We start from the raw sequence: 21,584 nt of genomic DNA, 5'->3' as shown, positions 1-21,584 counted from the left end.
GGTGTGTGTTTGTGTAGGCTGGGTTGATTTTACAGCTGACAGCCTGTGAGCCTGGCTGGTAATTGGGGTGTACATGACAGGCAGAGCTTCACCTGTGCCTCCAGGCCTGTCTGGCTGATGTTTGCAAGGCATGGACCTCCCTCCTGTTGGGGTGAGGGGCACCCTGCTCTCCCCACATGGAGCTGGTGGCTGAAACTCCCCCAGCATCCCCAAAGTCAGTGCCAGCAACGGGAAGGGGACGAGTGCCCAGAATTCATCTCGTGCTCCAGCTTCCTCCTAGCCCATTTGTCATTCTTACATTCTGTCTGCTCTAATGAGGTTTTGGGGTTTAAAATAGTATTAAATGGATTGCATTATATTACACCAGAGAGGCATAACTTTGTTCCATAATTTTTACATCCAATAACAATGTTTTATTATGACAAGCACAAAAAAAAAAAAAGTCATCATCACAGAAATGGTGCCTTGTTTTTGTTTTGGGTTTGCAGAGTGTGATTTAATTAACTTTAAACTTTCACAATTCAGAACACCAGACCCTGTGCTGTCCCTTCACCTGTAGCAAGAGATTGTTGATGACCTTTGGCTGCCACATGAGCACACAAGAAAATAAATGGGACTTTCTTGGGGTTATTCCAAAGCTGGAGCTATCCAGCCCTTTAGTGCCTGACTGCATGGATGTGCTGGTGATTGTGTTTAGCTCAAAGAACCCTGCACTGAACCCATTAGTTTCTATTTTACTGAAGTGTGTCTCCTGGAAAGTAGCAAATACGGTCACATCTGGAGCTGGAGGAAGCACAGCTTTCAGGGATCCTCCTTGTGGCTGATCACATTCACCACTCAGGAAAATAAGTGTTCAACTATTTGCTTTGTGATTTGGATGTTCCAGGGTTTAGCCATTCATTCCTACATCCTTCTCCAGCTTGAGAGCCCTTTAGTACCTGATTTTCTGTCTTCAAGGAGGTACTTGCACCCTCTCATCCACAGGCAGCACCTGGGTGGTCACTGCCAGTCTCTGTTCTGAACGATGCAGAAGTTGTCTGTTCTCTTGACTTCCAGGTGTTTCTTGGGCAGAATGATGTTATTTTAACCTTATTAATTAATTACTCAATCAGAACACCTTGCTACTTCACAGACAGCATTTTGGGTTTAGGTTGCTGATACCATTTTAAAAGGAAGCAATGTTCTCAACTTGGACACGTAGGCAGCAGATTTAAAATAACAAAAAAAGGCTTTTTTCAAATTTGGAGTGATACCGTAGTTAGCCGCATTAGGGTTTAACAGGGCATGAAATAACTGTCTGCCTTGTGGCACTGCCAGATCATCTCAGCAACTCTTGCAGCCAGAAGATAAATAGGGATCATTGTTGCACTGATGGAAAAGTACTTGCAGAGCCGACAGCCAAGAGCATCAATAGCATCCAAACATTGCTCTGGAAATGGCAGCTCGGAGGCAGGGAAGGAGAACATGCTGGCCTGTGAAACTACTGACCAGCCAGTTCTGAACAGGGATTTGTATTAGAAGATTTAATAATTAATTCCTTCCTGAGTGTTGTCAGTGTGATGGCTCCTTTGTCTTTCCAAGTTTTGGGTAAATAGAAAAATACATTTTTGAAACAAAAAGTCTGCATCCTGAGGGATGTTGATGTCTATCAGAACTCTGTAGAAGGATTTGGTGAGCATGGGTGAGGCAGCTAAAGCAAATTTAGGACAGAAATAAGGAATAAACTACTTTGACTCATTTAAATAAATATGGATTAGGAGGAATAAACTACTTAACCAAGCGGATGTTAAATGAAAATGGCCTGAAATCCTCAAGCTGTTGCCTTGGTTAGCATTGCTGTACAGGAGGGGTTTGGGTATTACTTGGTTAATCTGATCACAGTCCTGTTAGAAAAGGCTGGATAAAGCAGAAAGGAGAAGTTAATTTGGCCTCTCCCTTAATACACCTCTTTGTGCAATTCTTTGTGGAATCTCTGGTCTGTGATCCTTTTAAAAATTCTAATTAATTAGGATCCCTGGTGACGTGTTCCTAATCAATTCACATAATTAAAAATATTAACTAATAAATAATAGTAAGGGGAGTGTTGGAATAGCTTTGCCATGACTCTGGATGGTGCTGCTCTGCTTTGCAGGCTCCTGGCTCAGAGGATGCATTTCTGCCTTTTCTTGTGTGTGAACTTTTCCAGGAGAGTGTAACTGTGCCTTCACGTGAATTCGTAGTAAATTGCTGCCAAAATTAAAACGAGGTCATGTTTTTATAGTGAATTTCCCTCTTGTCATCTGTGTTTTGGAAGGTTGACACTGATCAAGCTGCTCTTTATCCTGTGTTGAGGATATTTTAGTCTCTCCAAACCCCAGTGCCTAAGAAGTGGTTGTGGAGAAGGGCTGTGCCCCTAGTCCAGAGCTTCTATATTTGAAATTTCTTGTCGATTGGGTTGTTTGTTGCCTTGGTACAATATGGTAATCTTGATTAATTCCTTAAAAAGAAAAAACAACAAAAAAGTAAAACTTGATTTCAGTCTTATTAAGAGAGAAACTCCCTTGTGGAGATGGGGATGCGAAGTATCAATTTTGTATGCAGGACTTGTATTTAATTAATATCATAACAGTCCCTTAACACTATTGCAGATTAGTCCACGAGGACAGGAATGAAAATTTTAGATTATTCAATTACTGCATAAACCCTGGGACATCACTATCAAAACTTCACACAGATTTTGTAGCATTTGGGTTTTGGCAGCATCCCTGTGCTCACCCTGGGTCACCAGAGTGGGGACAGCATCAGTGGCCTCTGCAGCCTGGGGCACCTGTGAAGGACCAGACTTTTGCTTGTGGTAAATGACCAAATGGGCTCCTCTGCATTGTGCAAAATAGCCCACCATGGAATACTGAACTGCAAAGTGGTTTTACATCTCTCTATTCCCTGCTATTGTGGCTGAAATCTGCTCAGTTGTCATGGGAGGGTGGGAGGTGGAGGTGGCACGTTGGAGCAGCCCTAATCTGGAGAGGGATTCCTTGGGCAGCCTGAGCCAATTCTCTGCAATTCACTTTAATTTCCATGGGCTTTGCTCACCCTCAGAGGTGAGCTGTGTAGTTTGCAAACTAATTAGGATCACATTGTTCACTCAGCGTGCTTAATGCATTTCAGAGAAATACTGTGGAATGGCTTTGGAGGAGAAAGGAGAGTTTAATGTGAGAGGCTTTCTGGAAATATGACAGACACGTGTGCATATATTAACACAAACAGGTGGCCCTGAACAAGGGAGAAACTGCTCACAAGGAGGGGCACTTTTCTGTTCTTCATCATTGCTGCAAATATCATTGTCCTGACACCTCTGCTGAGATTTCACTGATCCCCTTTATAACCAGCCTCTCTGTTAAGCCCCTGTAGCTCATTAGGCACCAACAGCATCTCCCCAGTTTTGCTGGGGCACACTCACCTTTGCTGTGGCACACTCACCTTTGCTGTGGCACACTCACCTTTGCAGTGTGCACCTCTCCACAGCGGGCACCACAGGCAGATGCTTGTGCAGAAATGTGGAGGTGTTGACTGCTCATGAGCTGTGGTTGGGATTTATTCCTGTTCCAGCTGATGTTTATGGCACCTGGAATGCAGGGTTGTGATGGCATCTTAGTGATTCCTGTGTTGGAGGCAGTCCTGGGAAATGGGAGCATTGTTTTGCCATTTCTGAAGGGGAGTATGGATTATTGTTAAATCCAGAATGGATCTCCTGGGAGTCTCTTCAGAAGGGAACATACATATCAATAATCCTTTTGTATATCAGGGCCCTGATGTATTCTCCTGCAGTAACATAAAGTCACAGCAAATTCTCTTGAGTTTTAGCTTCTTTTCCTAATGCCCTGTACATGTCCAGAAGATATTTTTCTTCGCAAGACCCGTAACATTCCTAATGCTTTAATTGTCATGGTTTATTTAACTTCATCAGTAGAAGTTTTCCTAGATTATGGCTGTCTCAGAATGAAAATTCAGGCTGAGATCAGGGCCTTGGGGGATGCTCTGCCTGGCAGGTGCCCTGTAGGCAAGTTCTGCCCAAATCAAGGACAACCACTGTCCCTGCAGTGCAAGGCAACAGGTTTGCAGCAGCTCTCAGGTAATTGCTCTGTAATTGACTGCATCATCATTTTTTCCCCTGTTTAATAAATAGCGTGAATAAAGCTGAGCCACATGTGGTAGGGCTGTAATTCAAATCCCATTCACTGAAGTCTGAGCATTTTTCATTTAGGATGTAAAAAGACAGTTTTGATGTAAATGATTCCAAAAGGATCTCTGTGGACTAATGACATTAACATCAGGCTAGATTGGAATTTTGTTGAGTAATTGGTGCTGCAGCTACACCCTGTGCTGGGGGGAGAGAGGGAACCAGGGACCTACAGCAGTGGAAGTGTCTCTGCCCATGGCAGGGTGTCCTTGAGGTCCCTTCCAATCCAGACCATTCTGAGATGGGTCTGTGGGGATGCCAGTTTGCGGAATCCTCTGCTGACATTGAATTTTGCCTCTTGACTTGCCTGCAAAGCAGTGCTAGATGTCATACAGCTTTGTGCATCCCCAAAATAAAATAGCAAAACAAAAATTTTAATAAATATATATATACTTTTAGTCATCCTTATGAAGGAAAGCATTAGAACAAGTATACAGACACAAAACACACTGGCAGGCCCCTGAATCCCTCTGAAATGTGAGGTTTGTGTCGCCTCACCAACTGCATGGCAAAAACACACATTGACATTTATATTGACTATTTCAGTTTAGAGAAATTCGAAATTAAATCTATTTTCTGCCAGCTCTGTGGGAAAATCCATTTAAGAAAACAAAATCCAATAGGAGATCTAAAGATTGGTGGCCAGAAATGAAATATATTGAGAATAAAATATATGGAGATTGGATTGCTGGCTCTGTGGTCTGGGTTTAACATGCTAGGGACTGGGATGGGGATGGAGGGGTACTGGTACAGACTTTATCCCTGGGTTTACAATGTAGATGTGTTTACAGCAAAACAAAATAAACATCAGTGCTTTTTGGACCAGAGTTGGTGGTCAGCATTTACCTTTTTGACCACCCAGTTTCTTTCTGTGCCTATGTGGACCAATCTGAACTCCAGACAATGTCTGTCCTGGAAGTGGTGCCTGGAGGGGGGTCAGTGGGAGCCGTGCTGTGAGGAGAATCCCTGCCATTCCTCACAAGATGAAGAGGTTTCCTGGTTCTGTAGGGATCCTTGTGTCTGCACAGAGGATCCAGATGCTGGAGCAGCATGTGCCTTGTAATCTTGTAATTGCATTGTGGGCTGTGACGGAGATAAGGGCTTCCATGGCAAGTGAGGAGCCTCGGTGGCTCTTCCTTCCCTGCCTGGCTTTCAGTGAGCTCCTCTTTATTTATTTCTTTCTCTGTGTGTTGGGCAGGAGGGCAAACCTTGTTTGCTGTATTGCTGCTGGTTCTGTGTGTGTCAGGGGTGCATTAAGCATTTTAATTTCAAGAGTTCCTGTTGGAAAGTGGGATATTGCTCACCAAGGTGTGTGTGGGGAGGGAGAGCAGAGTCTTGTTTGAAGGTTTGAAGGTGCTGGAGTTCCTAAACACAATCTGGTGCCCCCAGCAAGCAACACAGACACAGAATCTGTCAAGAGGGGATTTTAGAGTGTGGATACATCTGACATGTTTGGATAGCCACACCTTTGTAGGATGTTATTTACTTCCCTTTTTTATAGGCAATGGGTAAGGATTCATTAGACGGCATTTGGACACGATCTGGATGTAAAAAGCATTAATTGCCCACTGGCATCCTGGGGTGGAGTGAAAGGGAGACATGACAGGGGGGAGCAGGGACGGGCTTGGCAGGGCCAGCAGCAAGGGGCTCTCTTGCTTCCCAGCCGGGATCTGACCCAGGAATTAGTGTGAGGCAGGAGCTGAGCTCTGGGTCTTGCTGTGTGTGCTGTAGGTCAGAGTGAAGCTGCCGGGGACACGGCTGTGCTGTGTCTGTGCTACAGCAGGGGAGCCCGAGTGAGCCGGTTGGTAATACCAGGAACGCACAAAGAGTGAATTATTGTATTTCGGGAAGAAAAACTGTTTCTCTACTCTCTGCTTGTCCTAAACCCATGGCAGACGGTGTCTCGCATGTAGCAGTTGCCTGGTCTTTGCGGAATCCCTTTTCCTTGGAGCGGTGGCACGATGCGCTCCGGTGTTCCCACATTTCTGCTGCCATCGCGTGGCTGCCGGGGATCGGCAGCGGCTCCGTGCGGGAGGGACCCGCTGCCCTCCCGGGGGCTGCACAGCCTCAGCCAGACCCCAGACCCCCATCCCAACGCTGCACCCTTGCTCGGGGTTGTGGTGATGCTCCCCCCACAGCTGGAGTCCCTCTGTCCTGCACGGACAGGAGCTGGACACGGCTCCACGCACCAGGGAGGGCTCGGTGTCATCTCTGACTGCAGAGCTGCGCTTGGTTTAATGTTTGGGCTGAGTTCTCACAATAAAGTACAGTAACTCTGAACTCCTCTAAGGTGAGGAGTTCAGGCATTCAAATCCATCGCTAAAGATTCTGATGTCCCAGTGCAAAGCCTGGGGGCTCTTGGGGCATGTCTGGGTGCCTCTGCAGGGGTGTAGCAGTCTGAATTGCTGCTGGCATAGTCCAGGGCAAGGAAGCAAAAAGGACCTTTGCATAATATCCACAATGTTTTATTCAGTGAGGTGTTCAGGTCCCAGCACCCACACACAGGGGGTCTCATTTTGTCTCCCAAGGGGTCTGGGGCAATACGAAGATGAGGGCCAATAAGGGAATAGGGAAAGGGTGGCTCAGGGGTATAGGAACAGACATAGGAACAGGGGAAGGAGCTGATGGGGTCTAACAGCGTTTTGAGGGAAGCTTCTTGTGTCTCCCCAGACCAGGGAATGCCCCCCAGGGTCTCCACAAGGGGATGTGTTGGTGGTGGCAGGGCTGGGTACCCCAGCACCTCTTTGCGCTGGCCAGCACTGACCCACTGCAGCCCCCACCATGGCATTCCCTCTGTGCTTCTCCCTGGACAGCACCAGGCTCTGGAGTGGCTCCTTGTCAGTTGCCACGACAAATCCGTGGTGTTTTTCCATTAGAAGGCCCTGTGCTCCAGAGGACTGCAGCGTCTTAGAGCACTATAAATATGTTTGTGAAGATTCTGCCTTCTGTCTGACCCCAGACACTCTCTGATACCGCGTGGGCGTTTCTGTTGATGGTTACACTTTGCCTGCAGTTTTTGTGTGCTTGTTGCCATGAAGAAATTTTGAATAAAAGCAGGATGAGGTGACACGAGCATGCTGGAGCACTGTGAGGAGGATTTGCAACGCGTGTGACTCTGCTGCACTGCCTAATCCTCCTGCTGCACTTCTTCTGAGCACGCATGATGGGAGCAATGGCTTGGCCCTTCCTTGTCCTTCTGTTGGTCAGGCTCGCTGTTGTCCCTGCAGGTTTCCATTGTGCCTGTAATGTCCTACCATAGCCAGGACAATTTATTTTAGCATTTTTCTACTAAAAGGAAGCATGGTTTTGAGCTTTAAAAGGTGAAATGCATCTCCTTTCCTACCTTCTGTGTACTTACCTTCATCCCTGGGAAGAAGAGATATGGTTAGACTTTAGTGTCTCTTTAATCTCCCTGTGTTGGAATTATAAAAAGTACGTTTACAATGAAAAAAAAACATGATAAATTTTTGTGTGTTAAATCATGAACTTTCCTGTGAACACTTGGTTTCTGCCCCTAGCTCCAAGCCTGGTGGTCCAGACCCACCATCCTGCACTGTCTCCATCCTTAGGGCAGGTAGAGGGAGCTCCCAGACCCCCAAAGCCCTCCCTGCCTCATCTGTCCCACATTTGAATTAACACTTCTTAAACTATCATAGCTATATAAAATGGACAGAAGGGTTTCAATCACAAACCCAAAATCAAAAGGTTTATTAATGGCTGGAGGGAACTGGAATTTAATATTTGCCTCTTGTCTTGTCAATTCTCAGCATTTAAAAGCCCAGCAGCATGGGGATGATTCTATATATAGCAACTTTATTTGAATAGACAGCATAGCTTCAAAGTAAATATTAATTCCATTATGCTATTAACAGTTATTTATCATGACAGAAAGCCATAAAGTTATTTTACTGGAATTCAGCCAGTAAATTGCATCTCCTAGATGAGATACAGCACATGTTGAGTTCCAGCAGCAATTACCCAACATACTTTATATATGTTGGTGACAAAACATGTTCCAACATGAGCCAAGCTCAGGCTTGTATGGAAAACCCTTTGCAGCCATCAGAGAGCCACAATGATGTGTTCCAGTGGCACTGGAGCCATCATGAGCCACTGGAGCCACTGGCCAGGATCAGGAGCGCTGTGCCATGGAGAAATGACACACTGATGCTGCATATTTGACTTTTTAATTACCTAAATTATTCCTTAAAAGTCCCTCATAACTGCCTGACTCCAAGCTATGGTGAGAAGTCTAGGTTTTAGTTGTGATTTTTTCTAAAAGATGTTGTGCATTTAGAGTTGATCGCTGATTTTCTGCTGCTGTTGCCCTACATGCAAGTGGGTGTCCCTAGAGGAGATGGGGGCCACTGGGGAATGTGGGCAGGGCTTTATCCTTCTTCATCAAGCATTTATGGGGTTATACTGCCTGTGCCAGCAGCTTCCCCATGTTCTGGTGTGATCCATGGCTCAGCTTTTCCTCGTGCACAAGGAGTGGTGCAGAAGTGAGGGCACTTCCAGCTCTGCAGCATCCTGGGCAGAGGACACACGGCTGGAGTCACTGCTGTGACAGGACAGAGGATGTTGCACAGTATTCCAAATTTCAGTGAGTTTGTGAAGGCTGTCTCTGATTGCAGTCTTTGGTGGGGATTGACCTTCAGCATATATTAGATCTTCCATTTTATAGCAGAAAACAATATCAAGGAGACATTAAGGGTCATCAGCAGTTGGATGCGCTTGTGCTAGCAGAACAATGAAGGCTGTCTGCCAAAGATTATTGACTTCTTGTTGTCTTTTATCCACAAAAATAACTCTTCTTATACATAACCTATGAGAGCTGTGCAGTAACTGCTGTTAGAGGAAAACCCCAATAGAATATTGAATAAAATAGTTTTAAAGAATTTTAGGTTTTGTTTCTTTAATGACTAAGAAATGTCAGCACCTGTGCACCAAGTGTTGCTCTAAGCAGAAGAACATAAAGTTCATTGTATCACATTTGTAAATACTTTATATATTTTTGTGAGAACTGGAGAGAGCTCATTTAAAAAAAAAAAAAAAGCTCATCTAAAAAGCTCATTTAAAAAGCTTATTTAATCAGAATCATCTGTAAGATCAACTAGATCACCTGCAATATCAGGAAGATTAAAACTGTGAGGTTGGCATTGGAGAACTTTTCAGATATCAAAGGATTGGCTCAGTGTGCAACCACCCAGTGTTTGAATTGTAAAAACATCTTTGAAATTGCTCAACCCTTGATTAAACAAACAAAATCTGAAGTGGATGGGGGATAGGTCGTGATTTTAACATTAGATTATCAAAATCAAAGAAAAACATGTAACAGTTGTTGAAAATCCATGGTTTGCAACAGGAAATCCAGGAAAACCCCCAAGTACAAGATCATTACTGTAATGTTCCTTGATATCCTTGATATTCTGTAACCAGGAGGACACACTAATTAAAATAGAGATTGCAAGGTCAAGAGGAACAGCTGGGATTGATGCCTTGTGAGGCTACCTAGAACGCAGGCTAGACAGTGCTAAAGGAATAAAGTAGATTTATTAAAAGGCTTTCCAAGGATACACCTTGGGCCATACAAGAGCCTGACCAAGGCTACCCCCAAAATGGACAGTGGGTCATGAGTTTTCACACTTTATGAAAGCTAAAACTTAAGGCATCAGGATCATCTGGCCTGCACAGCACACAGTAGAAAATCCCACCTACTGATGCCTGAATTCAGTTGTTATGCCTTTATCTTCCAAAAAGATGTTGGTCAAGATGCAAAGATGAGCAAAGGTGGAGAGCTTGCTGCAGGCTTGGGAATGATGCTCCAAGGGGCTGATCACTTGTACTGGTCAAACATTTTGTGTATGGCCTATTTTCTTTTAGGAGCCCACAGCTGGATCTTCCACCTGGCTGAGAGTGCCATGACAGGTTCCTCCAAGCCCTGCAGAGTCTGGGACAGGTGGCCTGTCCCCCTCTGCTGGGCAGGTGATGACTTTGGGGTTGGACCAGCCACTGATGGGATGGAAGGGAAGCGTGGTTGAATCATTGAGCCAATTCCCAGCCCAGATGACAGGGAGCTGTGTGACAGGCTGTGCTTCTTGTGTGACAGGCTGTGCTTCAACACGAGCATTGTTGGTACAAACAAGCCCAGATGCCCTGGGCACGGGGACAAGGCAGGGGAGAGCTGGGGTGTCAGAGGCCACTGACAGATGGCCTTTGTTGGGAGCACAGGTCTGAGCTGGCACAGCTGGGGACCTCGGTGCCAGCCAGGACATGAGTCAAGGCCATGCCCTCTCCAGTTCCCTCAGCAAGAGGCACTCAGAAACAGAACCTGAATTTTAATGTGTGTTTATAAAATGCTTCTGGAGGCATCAAATGACAGGCAGATCAGTTCTCCACTTTCCACTGTGCCACATTACATTTTACCTTGTAGTTCTGATAGGGCAGTTCTGCCTCTTCTCTTGTGTGAGTTGTTCTAAAACAACATTTTTGTGGTTTTTTACAGAAGACTACATTTCCCCTGTTCCCTTCAGCTTCTGAAAGCCTTCCTGTGCTCTGGTAACACCCTTCACCTTCCAGTGGCTCCCCTTGACCCACTGGTGCACTCAGCACTCTCTTTGTCTGCCATCTCAATTCTGTCACCTTTTCTTTGGAACCCATTGGCCCTTTCTACATCTGTTTCAAGACCCCTCTTCTTCACCATAAAGTTTTTTGGGTGCACTCAGCGCTCTCTTTGTCTGCCATCTCAATTCTGTCACCTTTTCTTTGGAACCCATTGGTGGCATCTTGGCCCTTTCTCCATCTGCTTCAAGACCCTCTTCGTCACCATAAAATTGAGTTTTCCTTGTTGACATGTTCTTGTCCTGATTTCACCTTTGTTTCTCCAGTTCCCTTTGTCCCTTCCAATTCTGTCTCCTTGTCCATCATCTCTTGTCTCTCCGGCCTTGTCCATCAGAGGTTGTATCCAAGGTATTTCTTCCTCTGTCCTTGTTCACCTTGCCTGTACTTGCTGAGTGTTCTTTGGGACACACAGTGGGCCTTGGTGTTTCTCAGTGAGCACCACGTGCCTCTGCACAGTGTATAAATGATTAACTGTGATGATGGTGAAATGTAGGGCACAGTGTGTTTTTTGACAGGAGCTACATTGCTGTTGAGGATACATTTTGCTTCCAGTGATGTAGATGTCTTTCACCAAATAAAAGGAGTGTCTAGGACCTTCACAAAAGTCCTATTTTTATTGCATGAGGCTCAGGGTAACAAACAAGTCCTTGAAATGCTTCACCTCTATGGGCAAAGCATTTTTGTTATTGTAAATAAACAGAAGTGCCTCTGTGCCTCTGACTCTGGAATTTGGAATTTTCCTCCTCCAGATCTTTTAGGAACTTTTTCAATAAATGAGCTCTTAGGAGTGCATAGTCCTCTGATCTTCGCAATTTGGGGTCATAATTCAAATTATTAATCAGATAACCATCATGCATTGAGTCTGCCTTGACTTTGGGTCATCTATGGTCATTTTTTGAGTTTGGTATCATCAAAACATTGTGAAAAAGGATGGATGAGTCACAAGTGAAGAATCACAAACCCCTCCCTCTCTCCCTACTCCGGTGCCTAGATAAAGTGTTTTCTATCCAGGCTCTTGGAGGTGCATCCTTATTTCATGAATGACTTCAGGGAGAGGAGCAATCCCCACCAGGAAACCATCAAGAAACTGGATTTTATTATATTTTGCCAGAAAAAAAATGCAGCACAGTTAATACTTCTCCAAGTCCTGTGGGATCTTGCTGACTAATGTGAAATGACAGTTGTCACAATATTCTGTATAAATACTCGTCTAGTTGCAGGTGTCTGTTCTATTTTTAATGTGATCCCACATTTCTTGCTGTGAGGGAGAAGGGGATGATCGATGGACCCTGCACCTATGTCTGTCATTTATGTTCTTGTGTTGTTTATATGAATTCCAGGGGTTTAATGCACTCGCTGGCCTACCATGGTAATGGTTATTCATGTGATTTCACTGCCAAGGGTGGATGAGGTGGTGCTGGGCTGATGGCTCCTGGTGACATGGGGACTTCATTTGGGGTGGCAGAGATGATGGGTTGGAAGAGTAAACCTTGAGTTAAGGAAAAAAAAAAACAAATATAAATAAATGAGGAGGATTTGTTATGTTATGAGTGAACGGTACAAGGACGGCTTCACACCATGGTTTGATAAATTTCAGGCTGTTTCTTTAGTTACAGTTTGATGTGTCTGAGCCATATGAAGCAAACATCCTCAGGTCACTGGGATTTTTCCATGTGGGTAACTTGAGCCATTCCTTTGTTAATTTGCATATATACATATCTGTTTGTAGCCATACATATATTTACACTGCTATAGCTTGCTCGAATGCATTCAATGAATTATTCATGAGGGACATTTTGAATTTCAATTCATCAGCATCTTGCTTCATGCAGGCTGTAGATGCACCTCTGACCTCAGAGGTAGGAAAGTTTCTCTCAACATGGGATATATTTGGTTCCCCACAGCTCTGCCAGGGGCTTCTTTTGGGCATGGCCAAGGGAAAGCTATTGGAAATTATTATTATTGGTAATTATACCAATGTGTGGGTGTTGGCGCTTGGTGCCAGATGAGGCAACTGTGTGTTGCCCCTGAGCACTTGTTCTGGCGGTGTGTGGTGCTTCACCCAACAGAACTTTTGGCAACTGTGGTGTTTGTTTCCCCAGAGACACTTTTGGCTGGTGTGTGTGTGTTTCACCCCACAGCTTTGCTGGCTGGTGTGTGGTGTTTCACCCCACAGACACTTTTGGCTGGCTGGTGTGTGGTGTTTCACCCCACAGACACTTTTGGCCGGCTGGGTGTGTGGTGTTTCACCCCAGAGACACTTTTGGCTGGCTGGGTGTGTGGTGTTTCACCCCAAAAACACTTTTGGCCGGCTGGGTGTGTGGTGTTTCACCCCACAGACACTTTTGGCTCTATGGGTGTGTGGTGTTTCATCCCACAGACACTTTTGGCCGGCTGGGTGCTGCAGTTGGCACATGGAGACAAGTCCAGGCCTGCAGGAGCTCTGGTGGTGCTGGGATGGAGCTTTCCCCCATACCAGGGGCTGCTGCTCAGGTTTCCCTCTGTGGAGAAGCTTTGAGGTGATGGTGAAGGAAAGGAGTCGGTTCTGATGGAGGGTTTGGATCCAGAGCTTTATTCTGGCCCACAGGCCTCTGAATGCAGCACCAGCTCCAACAGAACTCCCTGAGCCCGTGGTTGCTGCTCCTTTGAACCCCGGGGAGAGGGGCAGGGAAGGGGCCGGGAGCCACCAACCAGGGACAGGAGGGGAGGGACAAAGGGACAAAGGACACCTGGATGGCCCAATGCCCCCCAGGGATAGAGGGCATCCTTTGAATCTGCCAATCCCTTCTGGAATGCCAGGACTGACAGACAGTGCTGGGAGGGGGAAGGAGAGGTGACTGACACACCTGGCAGGGAATTATCAGGGAAGGGACCTGGGGTTCTGAGGTAAACCCTGAAATCACACCACAACAGGAAGCTGCTGGTGCCATGGTTCTCCCACCAACCCAGCAGAACATGGGGTGCTGTGCACCCATCAAACTCATTCCTGCTCCCATGGCAACTCCTGATTTCTGTCGGCTGAGCAGGGAAAGCCCCAGCACCAGTGCTCCCAGTGTGACCCCTGTGGCACTGTCCCAGTGACTGGTGGAAGGAGCTGTTTGACGAATGGATGCTCTGTGCCAGGCTTTGGCAGCCTCAGACAGCCTTTTGCTTTTGAATAAAGCATTTCTGTAGCCTGCTCAAAATCTTCCAGTGGTGTTTACATTTTAATAGGCACTGCTGTAGAATGGAACATATTTTTATTGCTTACATTTATCAGCTGGAGCAAAAACTGAGTGCCTGGGTACTGCTTTGCAGGGAATTCACTCTTCTAAGTAATCAGTACATAAGACTATTTAGGAGAAAATACCATAGAATTTTAACTTGTCAGAAAACCATGCTGTGCCTGCATTTGATTGCCAATATACATCATCAGAAAGAAATTCTATTTAAAAATAGAATTTCCAGCAATGTCAGCATGGAATAAAATGAGTGGGAAGTGGAAAGTCACATTTCTTTGTTTCATGCCGAAAGGGAGACCTCTAATACTCTTGTTCTAAAAAGCAAAATTAAGAAAAGTATGTAAGCTTTGAGAGTATTTATCCAAGCATTTATGGTGGAAGGCTGGTTCACCTCCATGAGTGCCCTCATGGCAGTTTTGTACTGGGGGGTCTGGCAGGGGAGGCAGTGGTACCCAGTGAAGCAGTTTTGGTGTTGTTCTTTGTAAGACCCTAACTGAGAGATGCAGGACTCCAGGGGCTCTCCAGAATGCAGTTTATTGTATACAAAATGCAGTTTATTGTATCCAAGATGTTACAGCAGCCCAGGGTTGTGGATGGCAGAGCCTGTGCCTACAGCTCTCAGCTCCAGCTGCAGACAGGCCTGGACACCCTTTGGTTTTGGTTACAGTGCATTCTATACTTTGCTGAGCATCTTAATACAGTAGAACCAATCTATACCTTAACTATTATCTATAGCCTATCATAACTACTATAATTACCATATTCATGTTACTGTTCTCCAATCACTAAAAGTTAGTACATTACAGTTTAAGCTAGAAGTTGTTTTTCAGTTTTCTTGCAGTGGAAAATTCTGAGACCTTTTTTCTATTTGCCACATTGGCAGGCTTGTTTGCCTGTGCTGTCTTTCTGCTTGGTAAAAACATCTTGTTTGAGGTGGGTTTATCCTTTGCTCTAAGTCATAAAAACCCCTTCTAACTAACACAGCCTTTGCCTCCTTGGTTATCCAGTAAGACTGGCTCAGCAATTCTTCTCTTCTGTATCAAAACTTGCTTCCATCTCTATTCCTTCATCAGACTCTACATTTAAAAATCTTTCTGCTAAGCCTACATATCTGTGAGACTTTCTTGTCAAACTTTCATCCTTCCCAACAATTCCTGCCTTGTGGTGGGAGTACCTGCCTGGTCCCACAGCTGAAGAGGTGGTTTGCAGTCAGAGGACAGTGCCTGTGCCATGGAATGAGCAGTGGGGGCTGCCAGTCCCCTCCCTGGGACAGGATGTGCAGCACAGGGCGATGGCCACGTGCCACATGGTACAGAGTGAGCAGCCAGATTCCCCAGGGAAGCCTCTTCATCCTCACCTGACTTTCCCAGGAGGCAGCTCTTTCAAACCTTGGATGCAGTTTAAAAATACACTTGCAAGGCGTTTGTTGAGAAGCAGCTGCTGCTGGTGGGAGCAGGGACAGGCTGAGGGTGGGGATGCTTCCCTGCTCCTGCTGCTGGTGGGGCACAGCTGAATTTCAGAGCTGCCCTACTTGCAGGCTGTACCAGGGGCTCTGGAGGCAGAGACATGTCAGCACTTCTCATGTGAAAAACGCCAAACACTTGTTTTTAAAAACACCCATGTGAAAAACGCCAAACACTTGTTTCTAAAATTTTAAAAGTTTAATAGTAATAAAAATAGGAATATAAGTAGAGTAATAGAAATTTAGACAATTTGGATTAGGACAATATGAGACAATAGAAACAAAAAGTTATGGACAGTCCAGGTGCCTCTTTCTGGGCAAAATAAGCCCAAAAAAAGTACTCACGTTAACAGAGGATTAACCCTTAAAAGCAACAGCCTGTTGCATATTCATACACCTCATCCATGATGCATAAATTCCATTCAAACACAGGATTCTGTCTGGGCAGTGTCAGCTTCTTCCTCTTAATCCTGACAGGGTCTTCAGAGCTGAGTGAGGCAGGAAGAAGTTTGTTTCTTCTGATTATGGATCAATAAATTCTCTTTCTCTGAAAGATTCAGGTGTCCTGTGGCTGCTATCTGGTGTGAGTCCTCTCTTAAAAAAAGTTATATAGCATAGTTTCTATTTTAACATTATGTTATAACCTAAAACTATATATATATATATATATATAAGGTATATGTTATATATATATAACACACTACTTAAGAAAATTAATACAGCATAACTTTCTAACATAACACATATAATATTCATTTTAATATTTGTGAAAAGCCAATCATAAAATATGCATTTTTCACAACTCAGCAGCTGGAGTGCCGGTGAGAGCCAGCTCTCCAACCAGGACATGGCGTGGTGTGATTTAGGAGGAAGCTCAGCTTTGGCAGTCTGCAGGCAGTTTGGGCTGATGGATCTGCTCACTGGAGCTGATGCAGGTCTGCTCAGGACAAACAGCTTTGTCTGCAGAGCTCCTGCCTGGGAACATTTCAGCGGTGGGTTGATGGGAAGTGCCGTGGTGATGGATGGGCGGTGTCCCAACAGCCATGGGTTGCTTTAAAAAGCTAATCAGGTGCTTAAAAAAGTTATTCAGGTACTTAAAAAAGTTAAACTAAAGATTTGATTTGGGGTAGAATATTGAGTCATTACTCAGACTCTGTTTTCAGTTGGAAAAAGGGTATGCTGATGAATCTAATGCTCTCAAATCAATTTCTTTTAAAACAAATTGACTTGATGTTTTGCTTAGCGTGACAATCTGCAAGCAGCAAACACCTATCGGCACATTTACCAAAGAAAAGTATGGATTAAATTGTAGTTAAAATAGAAGTTCATTTTCAATACATAGCAATTCCAAACTGTTTCAGTTGTCCATGTTGATTTTCCCTGCGGGAAGGTTTCTCCTGATCCAAATGCAGACAAGGCCCCAGGTCCTCTGGCAGAGGAGGAAGGCAGCTCAGAAATCATGGCTGGCTGGGACAAAGGGAGAAGGGAAGGGAAAGAAGGGAAGGGAGAAGGGAGACAAAGGGAGAAGGGAAGGGAAAAGCCCAGCATGCAGCTCCCTTGGTGTCCCTGGCTGGTCCTGCTGCAGTTCCAGCACCTTGGGTGGGTGGCTCACCACTTACCCTTGGACCAAAGTACGTCCTGCAGAGACCTGGTCTTGGAAAGACATGAAATTAGGGAATGGTAGGGAAATAGAAGTGTAAATGAATGGGGGTTTAAAACAGCAGTTTGTTTTGACCTCAGCTAAATGACCTCTCAAAAAGCCATTTCCTTCTTGAAGACACAGTGACGTTTTCAAGGCTGTAAAGTGTTAAAAATGGGGAGTTGGCAGCAGCCACCTGGGATGGCCTCAGAACAGCTGAGGGATCTTTCTGCCCCTTTCTGCCACCAGCATGGTCCCCAGGTGTTACCTGCCAGCACTGGGCAGTTTGGTCAGTGTCCAGCAGCTCCTCCACACCCTGATCCATCATGGCTATCTCTGCCTGGGTGTCCTGCCTTCTCTAGGGAATAAATGAAGCTCTGAAAGTGATAATTGTAGTGGCTCACACAGCAAAGGGAAGATAAAACACAGCAGTGATAGCAAAAGTGGTTATTATAATCTGCATGCTCTGTAAAATGGGAAGGGACGTTTGATTATTGAGGTTAAGAAGTCTCTGTGTCACTGCTAATGAGTGTGGTGTCACAGGGATTCCTTCCTGCACTACTTTCTCTTTTTTTTTTTTTGTCTGCATTTCTGAGTGTTTTTCACATGCTCCATCTGCTTCATGGCCTTTTGGATGGTATCTTCCCACTTTGGTAGGGATAATCCATCACATTCCAGAGTGTTGTGTTATTAAGGCTGTGTGGTGCCCTTTGAGCCTGGCACTGCTGCCCTGGCTGGCTAAACATGCATCACGTGCCAAGAGCCCCATGGATCTATTTCTTTTGACCTCTCTCACTGCTAAAATATTGTCCTGTGGATACCAGATGAAAAGGGTACAACCCTATTTCTTCAAAGATCAGCCAATCTAGCCCAGAGGCGTAATAAAATTCCAAACTTTGCTTTTAGGAATCATCTTTTATAAGTAATATCTTTCAGAGTTAAGTGGTAGGTATACAGCTGAGAAATAAAATACCAAGGCTTTGTGCCTTGGAGCTGTGTAGGGTTTGTGTTGTGGTTCTGGCTCAGTTTCATTAAGAGTTACATGATGTAAAGAGTGTCCTCTGTTGTAAGGAAGGTGCTTCAGCACTGACTTAGTCCAGTCCTGCTGCTGCTTCTCTTGTAACAAGAAGTGGTGTGCAGTCTGCCCACAAAAACCTTCAAACATTTGGCCTGAAGCTCTTGGCCTCAGTGGAGAAGCTTTCAAGTTGCTCACATGAATCTCAAGAACTCTGAAATACCTGGATTTGTTGTTAGAGTTGAAATAAGGGCAGAGGCACTGGAAAGCCCCTGGTCAGCAGGATCATGCAGGCCGTGGCCACAAACACCATGGTCCATGAGCATCCTGGTCCTCACTGGACAGGAATTCCCACACAGGACAGGGAATACAGAGCTGCTGCACCAGAGCCTGGGTCTTGTCAGGTTGTTGGGTAAATGGAGAAAGCCTCACTTCAGGTTCCAGCAGTAAGACTCTGCTGGTTTCATGCACAAAATGGGTTTTCTGTTGCTAAAACAGCCTCTTGCTGTCTGCCTGTGGGTCCTGTGCCATCAGCAGCTGTGTTCATGGGGAGGTTTTACAGCCACGTGGTGTCAGACAACAAATCCAGGCTGCCATGAGAACCTGGTCATTAAGATTCTGTGCTTTTGCCTGTTAATGGTACCACAGAATAGTGATAATTATACAAAGCATCATTTAACATCATTGCCAGTGTGCTCTTTGTTTATTTATACACATTTGTGTTCACAGTCAGCAGAACCCAGGCTCCAGAAAGCTCACAGTGAGAGGAATGTCCCATGGCTATCACACCATTAGGAGGCTGCAGGGATTGTCATTCATCTTGTTACACCTTGGGCCATTTCCTGAGCTGCCCAAGGGACCCTCTGCTTCTTTTCATTCCTTGGTTCACCCTTGCTTTACAGGAGGACCAGTTCCCAGAGATAATGCCTGCCACTACTCCCTCCTTCCCTGGAATCCTTTGAAAGTTCGTTAAACTTTTTACAGACATAAATTCAAACTGCTGAAAATTGCTGGAGTTCAATGTGGGGAGAATGTGGAAGGTTTTTCCATTCCTGATTAAGTGATCTTTGTTTTAGTAAAACAATTTGGATGTTTGGATGATACAAAGCAGAGCTTCTGTCAGGAGGGCACTGGGTTCAGGAAATGTGTGTTGGCTGCCAGCATCGTGTCATTGTTCCAGAGTCAATCACATTGGGTGTATCACACACAGAGGCACAGCCAGCAGCTCCCTCTGGGTCTGGGTGGGAGAATTCTGCAGGTCTTTTGTCTGCATCTATAGTGCAAATGTGAAATCACCATTTTGAATTTGTCAGAGTAAAGTGGTTGTGTACTGGAGTCACTGATGTGAATCCTCGCCCTGCTTGTAGCTCTGATTCCCAAACTGCTGCCAACATCAATACCTGATTTGCATTTATTTTTTGCTGGTGCTTGCTCCTGTTGTTCTTGGATAAAAACCTAAATATCCTAAATATTTTGGGCCTTCATAAACCCTGTAGATGTATATGTAGAACTTAACCTGTGTCTACAATGAATTTCAGTTGATATTTACTGATAAGCCACATTAAAGAGGATCAAACACAGTCATGCTCCCATGAGTTCTGTGTGATGCTGGAGCCTTTGGTGGTTTCTTTGCATGGGGTTGAAACTCTTGACATGTTAAGCAAGGTACAACCTTGGAAGTAAACTTGTCTGTTATCTGGAAGTCATGGGAGCAGATAGCAAAAATAGACTATATTTTATTTTACAAGGAGTCAGGGCATGACATGCTGTTCATAATTAGTCATAAACTTATCTCTGCCCGACTACTTTTTATGATGTTTTTATTTTTTATTGATATAATCATACTTATGCTGATCATTCCTCTGAGGCAGTAGAGGGCTCACTCCAATGGAAGTGTCTCTTATTTTGCCAGTGGGATCTTTCTTGGTTCTCTTGGGCTGGGCAGTTTATAGCAGTGTTGTGGCTGTTGTTTGAGCTAATTTTCCTGAGTGCTCACACCTGAAGCTGGAAAAAACCAACTGCATGTTCTTTGCTGCAGTGAAGAGGGAGTTGTTGCTGGGGAGCACAGAGCTCTCCTGGTGTGTCCATGATGTGACAAGGACTGTTCCCAGGCATGGAGTGGGAGGAGGTTCTCCCACCCTGCTGCATTGCTGTGCTTGTGCTGATTCCCTCTCCCTGCAGCTGTGGTGGCTGCTGTGGAAGGAGCAGTGCAGCCCCTGGTGATGTCCTCAGGTGTTGGGCAGCTGGACAGGGAAAGTTTCCTGTCAGACCCTGGCAGATGTAACCCATGAGCTGTTACAGCTGGTGAAAACTGTGGCATACCTGACCTTGGCTGGCTTGTTCTGGGTGAGATGTGGGAAATGGTGAAAACTCTGGGTAAGTGAGAGGCCAGGCACGTGAGCCATGAAACTTTTCCATTTCATCTTCACTTCACGGGCTGGCTGTGCTCTCCTGGCACAGGCATCCTCAAAAGTGCCCTGCAACACTGAAATCACTTTGCAAACTTTTTGCTGTACCTGCAGGAGACCTTGGACTATAAAATAGCATTTTATTATCTGCATAACGCTGGACTCTTGCAGTAATGCCAATGTCAGAAAGATTGTTAATAAATAATGAGCAGCAGAATGAGCCAAGGGTTGACCTTTTGTGGAGCACCATCTGTCACTGGAGCAGCACTTGATCTTTCCTTCCAGCGCTGATTTCTTTTTCCATCCCCCTTGGGGGATATTGTAGGTTTCACACTTTATTAATAGCTTTTGTCTGACTTGTAACAACTCTTGTAAAATTGAGAGGTTCCCGACTTTCATGGGAGACAAATATTTGGGGAACTAAATCATGGATGTTTGTGGAACTGCCAGTGACTATAAACAACCCTCCTGAAGCCAACTGTGTGTGGCTAAGGAGAGCTGCTTGGAAACATCCCCAGATCCCACGAGGTGGAAGAGAGTCTGAGAGTATCCCTGGGATGCTGGATATAACCTGGATTTATAGGTGCTGTGTTTCCCACTTTCTATATTGTCTGGAAATGGGAAGGTTAAGAAAGGGGGCAAAATCCAGGGAAAGAGTTTCCTGAGTGTTTTAAGGGAGGGTTTGCTTGTGTGCTCTACAGAAGCCAATCCAGCACACAGCAGGAGGATGCCTGCAGGTGAGCAAATAAGTCACAGCAAGCACATGCTCTGGTCATTGTGGGGTAAGCATTGTGTCTGTCTGGTCACCTGCTTTGGGAGGAAATAACCAGAAGATAAATGCCCCAGGTTTTCAGGCTGTTCATAAATAAGTGCCTGTGAAAAGTGTGCAGGCTGGGGCGTAACTGGCCCACTGGACAATGAGGTTCCAGTTTGCTCCCACCCCCCTCTGAGGCACCAGTGCCATCAGCTGAAGGAACTGATAATCAAATGTGATCTGTG

General features: G+C 45.3%; 1 protein-coding gene across 4 annotated transcripts in view; it reads left to right on the top strand.

Annotated features, from left to right (window-relative positions):
* Positions 1–21,584, top strand: part of CAMTA1 (calmodulin binding transcription activator 1) — a 248,199-nt gene that overhangs the window by 85,128 nt on the left and 141,487 nt on the right. The window lies entirely within an intron of this gene.

Source organism: Camarhynchus parvulus, chromosome 21, assembly GCF_901933205.1.
Source record: "Camarhynchus parvulus chromosome 21, STF_HiC, whole genome shotgun sequence".
Taxonomy (NCBI): Eukaryota; Metazoa; Chordata; class Aves; order Passeriformes; family Thraupidae; genus Camarhynchus; species Camarhynchus parvulus.
Note: the sequence above shows the minus strand (reverse complement) of the source record. Positions and strands in the feature narration are given on the sequence as shown.